The sequence below is a fragment of the Prionailurus bengalensis genome, chromosome E2 (genome assembly GCF_016509475.1).
Source record: "Prionailurus bengalensis isolate Pbe53 chromosome E2, Fcat_Pben_1.1_paternal_pri, whole genome shotgun sequence".
Lineage (NCBI taxonomy): Eukaryota > Metazoa > Chordata > Mammalia > Carnivora > Felidae > Prionailurus > Prionailurus bengalensis.
In genome coordinates this window covers 12617108-12624399 of record NC_057352.1, presented here as the reverse complement: position 1 = coordinate 12624399, position 7292 = coordinate 12617108, and positions in this window count along the sequence as shown.

Genomic DNA, 7292 nt, shown 5'->3' with positions numbered 1-7292 from the left:
TCATGTGGCATGTAAGGCCAAAATTAAGGAATAGAACCCTGGAAATCAGTTGTAAAAAGAAAAAAAAATTCTGTAGTCATTCAAAGATACAGATACATACAGTGAGTGTAACTGTATTTGTAATTAATATATTTGAAGCTTAGGCATAAATCTATGTGGCTTAGAAGATTCTAGTGTAACTCCAACAGTGGAGATTTGTACATCCCCTACTTCTTGTCAGACTTCCCTACTGGGTGAACGGAATCCCACAGTACTGGCTTGCTCTGATCAGGGTGGTAGCTGGCTCTTTCCAGACACCATGAAACAGAGAACCTTGAGCTGTGGGAGAAAAGGGATGATGAAAAACTTGTTTACAGAGTAACTGGGCAAATCTTGAAGATGGAGAACGAAAGTACATCTGTTTTGAGGTAAAATTTAACAAAGATTTCCTAAGGAAAAGATGTGCATAGGGGAACATCTAGCATGATGGAAGCAAGCTGTGTGAGGTTTGAATATCATTTCTACTTAGTCATTTTACTGATATTTAATGCTTACTTGGTTAAAGGGCTTTGCTCAGCAATGGAGATTTTATATATATATATATATATATATATATATATATATATATATATACACACACACACACACATATATACACATATACATATATATACACACATGTATATATACATACATATACATATATATACACATGCATATATATACACATATATGTATATATAATGTATATAATGTGAAAGGTTTCCAAGTTGATTTCTTGGACCACACCTTCACATGCTATGTGAATGAAGTCCATGCTACCTCAAATTGCATTAGATGTGAGAAATCCTAGGCCTTGCATGTTTTGTTTTGTTTAATGGATACCAGGATAGCCTGTCATTTCAAGGTAATTTGTAGTTTAATGGGTTAAACCAAAGTTTGGCAAGGTATTGAAAGCTTTATTGGAACATAGCAATGCCCATTTATATATCATCTGTGACTTTTCTCATTGCAGTGACACTAGTAGTTGTGACAAACACTGGCCCATAAAACCTAAAATACTGAACTTTCTGGCCCTATACAGAAAATGCCTGTTAATCCCTGTGTTAAACCAAAGACATTTGTCTCCCATAACTGGAAAGACTACAAGTAGAACAGACCTTAAACCTGGTTCAGTCAGGATTTCAGAATGGTTTCCTTTTGATTCTTGTATCTGGCCTTCTGGTTGATCTTGTTCTTTTGGGTTGGTCCAAAGATGCTGGTAGCAGTGGGGACTACCTGTTTCTTCAGTCAGTGAAAGAGAATTTCCTTTGTAATACTGGGTAGTTCACTACTCTCTCCCAGTGTGCCTGGCTCCTCTGACCTTGACTCCCATCTACATAAAGATTAAACCTCTAGCTGTGTATCCAGTTCCATTGGCTTTTGTAGGCCATTCGGTTTCAACTCCCACTTGACACCATGGGCCCACACTCATGGCCTCTGGAGGATTTTCCTATCTTAGATTTGAACTTGGCTACATATTAATAGTTTGAGGGCTTGTTGTAAAGAGTTGGCTTCTTTCTTTCTTTCTTTCTTTCTTTCTTTCTTTCTTTCTTTCTTTCTTCCTTCCTTCCTTCCTTCCTTCCTTCCTTCCTTCCTTCCTTCCTTCCTTCCTTCCTTCCTTCCTTCCTTCCTTCCTTCCTAACAAAAAGGAGACCCAAAGTCAAATTCAGTAACCAGCTGAATGAGAATACATCGATTCACAAACTTGTAGATTCTCTTATGGTACAGAGCATCAAAGGGAAGGACTAGAATCCTGAAAAATTGAGGAAGAAATAATATGGGTAGATTCCAACAAAACGGAGGCCTTTGATCTCTAAACTTAGGTGAGCCTCCTTTGCCATTAGAAGGAAGCCTTTTTCTCTCTTCTGATGTAGTTTTTTCTTGCCTGAAGAACCTGTTATGATCTCCCCCAAGATGGGTTCCTTGCAGGAGACTAGATCCTTAAGACTTTTCTCTACTGCCTCTCATTTTTCTAGACCTGTTAATCATAACTAAATCCTTGCAGGGAAGGGGAAAGTAGTGGGAGTGGAGGGAGCCATCAGGTATAAAGTATAACCATGAGGAGACACTATACCTTGCCAAAATATTTTTATATAATTTGTATCAATAGAAACCTGAGAAATCTATATGGTTGTGGGTCTTAAGGGTATGGGATCAGGTGGAAGTAATATAATATTGGAGTAGGGTGGATTTGTTGATACGAGTGCACTGAACATCAATTTCAGACTGTTTGAGCATCTGTGAATGCCTTCAACAGTTTGTTCAGTAAAATGACTAAAACCTGAACCTAAAGTTATCCTATATACACTAAAGTCAAAATGCTAGAACTTTATAAGTATGTTGTAAAATATGTTCTCAACCTTGACACAACTGACATTTTGGACTGGATAGCTCTTTGGTGTTGGGGGCTGTCCTGTGCATTGTAGCATCTCTGCAGCAGCATCTCTGGCCTCTATCCACTAGATGCCAGTTGCACCCCCCCCCCAACAGCTGTAACAATAAGAAATGTCTCAGGACACTGCCAAATGCCCCAGGGTGGGGGACAAAATTGTCCCCAGCTAAGAACTGCTGTAGAAGGTATACAAAGACATGGGAATGTCAGACTGCTGAAGTGAATTTGTCATGTAAGACCCGCTCAACGTAACCCTCTATGTGCCCTGGGAGGGTTTAAAGAACACTGCCTTTGCCAAAGATTTAAGAAGTTCATTGGTGAGGGGAGCATTGGCAGTCTTGGTGAGTGAGTCCATTCCCATTTCCAGAGCATCTTAAAGAACAGGCCAGGTTCCCTTGAGGAAAGCATCTGATATACTGCCAAAAGTATATACCATAAATTGTTCTAGACTTCCTCAAAGTGACTTGCAGCCATATTTATGGAAGTTTTGCATTAGATAAGTGGAAATAAGTAGAATACGGAGGGATTACTGGACAGTAGACATGACATTAATTCCTGGAACCTCAAATGCATTGTGCCCACCAGTTAGTAGTTGGGGCTTATAAACAACAAATAATAACCTAACTTTTGCTCAGGTCCATATGTGGTGGAACCCATTGTATGGTTATTTCCGAAGTTCCAGAATGCCAAATTGCAATAGAAATACCCAACCACTGGCAGAATTCTCACATTGGTTCCCTCACCCATGAGACAAAGGCTATTTTGGTAAGAAAGGACAAATAAACACTGTAACTGCCTTGTATGTACCAAAATAGAAAAACAAAAGAAATGCCATATTATTCAAGGGATTCTAGAGATTAGTGCCACAGCAGTATCTTGAAAGTCATAGATAGGAGTCCTGTTATTCTATCATATCCCTCTAGTTTACTCATTAAAAAAATTTTTTTTTAATGTTTATTTTTGGGAGAGACAGAGACAGTGTGAGTCAGGGAGGGACAGAGAGGGAGACAGAGAATCCAAAGCAGGCTCCAGGCTCCGGGCTGTCAGCACAGAGCCTGATGCAAGGCTTGAGCCCACGAACTGTGAGATCATGACCTGAGCTGAAGTCGGATGCTCAACTGACTGAGCCACCCAGGCGCCCCTAATTTACTTATTTGACCTGTGAAAAAAGACAGGTGGATCTTGGGGGAATGACCTGGGATTATTGTAAATTTAATTAGGACTTGACATCACTTGTAGCGTCAGATGAGGTTTTATTGCTGGAGCACGTCAATCATCTGCTGGCACCTGATATGCAGCCATTACACCAACATGCTTTCTTTTTCTTTTTTTTCCCTATACCTGTTCCTATACCTGTTTGAATGTTAGTAAACGTTCAAAGAAGTTGAGTTTCATCTGGTAGGGGCATCAATACACTTTTATAGCTCCAGCTCAGGGCTACACCAACTTTCCAGTCTTCATAGTTTAGTTCCAAGGATTGGCCAACTACAATCCATGGGTCAAATCTGGCTGCCACTTGTTTTTTGTAAATAAAACTTTATTGAAACATAGCCATGACGACTCTATACATATTGTCCACAGTGCTTTCATGCTAAGATGGCAGAGTTGAGTAGTTGTGACAGAGATCTGTGTGGTCTGCAAAGCCTAAAATATTTACTCTCTGGTTCTTGACTGAAATAATTTTGTGACCCCTGATATATATCTGATGATGTATGAAGTGTCTGACAGGTAGGGTCACTGCACAGAACTTACAGCATACATATTTAGGATTTGGGAACAAAATTAAGCCATTCTCTGCTGATAGCATTAATCCTGAGAAAGCAACTTCTGGGTTTTTCAATCCCTAATTGAAACTATCTGGCCATAAGCCAGAAAATTACCATGTGATGAAGTCATAAATTTGAGTATACCAGCAGCTATACTGGTGCTGATGTTGAAGTGATCCATATGAGGTTGGGTCTAAACAGAAGTCACAAGTAAGCTGCATGAACGAGTGACTCAGGTTTCCATAGCTCCAATTCTTGCTACTGTGAGTCCCATCTTTCAACCCATGCCTGTGGCTTCATGAGGAGGTGTCTGTGATCAGCTGAATGAGAAGGGAAATTTTTGGTGCTGTTCTCCAAAGAGACCTACCCGGGCCCCTGCTAGGAATTTGATTACACAAGACCACTTCCATCATGGAAGGGACAGCATTTTGTTTTCACTGGAGAAAAGTTGCTTTTAGATATGGAACTGCCTTTCCCGGTCCAGTGCTTCTGCCAGAAACACCATCTGTGGACCTCACAAAATGCCTTATTCTCTCTCATAATATTCCATCCACCATTGCTTGTGACCAGGCAAAGAATTTTACAAAAAGAAAAAAGAATTGTAGCAAAATTAATGTTCACAGGATTCACTGATCTTACACGATGTTCCCCATTAACAATTCTGCTTCAGAAGCTGGATGAGCTGGGCTTCTCAGAATTCCTAAACTCTGATTTCTCCTCCCACATTTGTGTAAAGTCTAATTCCTATTTTTTTAAAAAATGTTTATTTCTTTTTGAGACAGAGAGAGAGGGAGACACAGAATCCGAAGCAGGCTCCAGGCTTGAGCTGTCAGCACAGAGCCCGATGTGGGGCTTGAACTTACGAAATGCGAGATCATGACCTGAGCTGAAGTCAGACGCTTAACCGACTGAGCCACCCAAGTGCCCCAAATCTAATTCCTTTTTAAAAATACACTTATCTCTAAAATCATAATGACACAACTTTTCTGATTGAACCCTGGCTGATATTGAACCCTGCAGTGTAAGTGCCTGACATTAGCCTATTGATTCCTGAGGCATCTGCTTAAAAATTTTGAGGCATCCGCTTACTCATTTTGGGTAAACATATTGCCAGCTATATGGCAGTTTCTAGCAAAACAACCAGATAAGGAACTAGGCCACCCACATTCATGAACTTCCCTTTCAGAGACCCTGGGTGACCCTGTCTCTTCTCTCCCATCCTCTAATCCCACTTGTATGTTTCAAATAATTAAGTGAACTCTTGTGAAACCCCAGACACCCCACCCCTGGACCCAATTAAACGCAGAGCCCCAGGTCTCAGCTTGCTCTTTCTCTCTGATCTCACTGTGTGGTCCTTTGGCATACCATGTACCCTCCAGGACATGGGAATTATAAATCTTACTCCTGTTTTTTTGCTGAAGTGTGTCCTGTGATCATAATAACCAATAAGGGCTGGTCCAGCCACAACATTGGCCCCAGTTGGGGAAACGTCTGTGGGGCTCTATACAAGTAATACAGAGTCTGAGCCAGTACTTCAGGCATCCATAACCAAGACCATTACCACCAGTAGGCTCTAACAGACACAACAAACCATTACTGCTGCTCCTTTTCAGTTACTACCCACCCGCCTCAAGTGCACTTCCCTAACTTCTATTACTATTGACTACTTTTCCTTTTGTTTATCTTTACATAAATGGGATTACGTTGTATATATTATTTTGTGCCCCGCTTGTTTTGCTCAACATCGTGTTTGTGAGCTTGAACCATGTTGCTGTTTATAAGCAATTGTTTACGTGTTTACTGTAGAGCAGAGGTAGGCAAACTACATCCTAGGGGCCAAATCTTGCGTATATTTTGGGATGTGTGTGTAGTGTGTTTATTTTTCTGCTTGCTGGAAGTGGAATTGCATGTCATGGGTGATGCATATATTTAATTCTAGCAGACACTGCCAAACATTTTCCAAGTCACTGAACTAATGTACACTCTCACATGCAAAGTGATAGAGTTATGGTTGCTCCATATCCTTGTCAACACTTAGTAGTTTGCTTTTGGACTTGTTTAAGAATTTTATTGCCCTATTCTAAGGTAACAAACATTCTCTCTTAGGTTTTATTCTTAAGGAGCGCCTGGCTCGCTCAGTCGGTTAAGCGTCTGACTTCGTCTCAGGTCATGGTCTCGTGGTCTGTGGGTTTGAGCCCTGCTTTGGGCTCTGTTCTGACAGCTCAGAGCCTGGAGCCTGCTTTAGATTCTGTGTCTCCCTCTCTCTCTGCCCCTCCCCTGCTTGAGCTCTGTCTCTCTTGCTCTCAAAAATAAATAAACATAAAATTTTTTAAGGTTTTATTCTTAAAAGCTTCATTATTTTACTTCTCAAAATTAGATCTACAGTCCTTATGAAAGTTATATTTGTAGATTCTGTGAAGTAGAAGTAAATATACTTTTCCATATGGATGTCCGATTGATGGAGGAACATACATAAAAATACTTCTCTCGCCCTCTATTGCAATGTCTCATTTTCATGAATCAGATGAAAGTGTCTGCTTTGATCTGGTCTCTATTCTCCTCCCTTTTTTATCTGGCCGTCTTTAAGCAAACACCACGCTGTCTCAGATACTGTAGCTGTATAATATTATTTAATATCTGATAAAGGCTTCCATTTTGTTGTCTTAACATTATCTTAACTATTTTTAGCCCTTTGCTTCTTTACAAAATTTTTATAACTACTGCATCAATTTCCAGGAAAAAAAGTATTTCTTTTTTTTTTTTTTGATGTTTTTAAAAAATTTTTTTTTAATTTTTGAGACAGAGAGAGACAGAGCATGAGCAGGGGAAGGGCAGAGAGATAGGGAGACACAGAATCTGAAGCAGGCTCCAGGCTCTGAGCTGTCAGCACAGAGCCTGACGCGGGGCTCGAACTCACAGACAGTGAGATCATGACCTGAGCTGAAGTCAGACGCTTAACCGACTGAGCCACCCAGGCACCCCAGTATTTCTTTTTTTTGAGAGAGATAAAATGCAAGTGGAAGAGAGGGGCAGAGGAAGAGAGAAAGAGAATCTAATCAGGCTCCATGCTCACTGCAGAACTTGACATGGGGCTCAATTCTACAACACTGGGA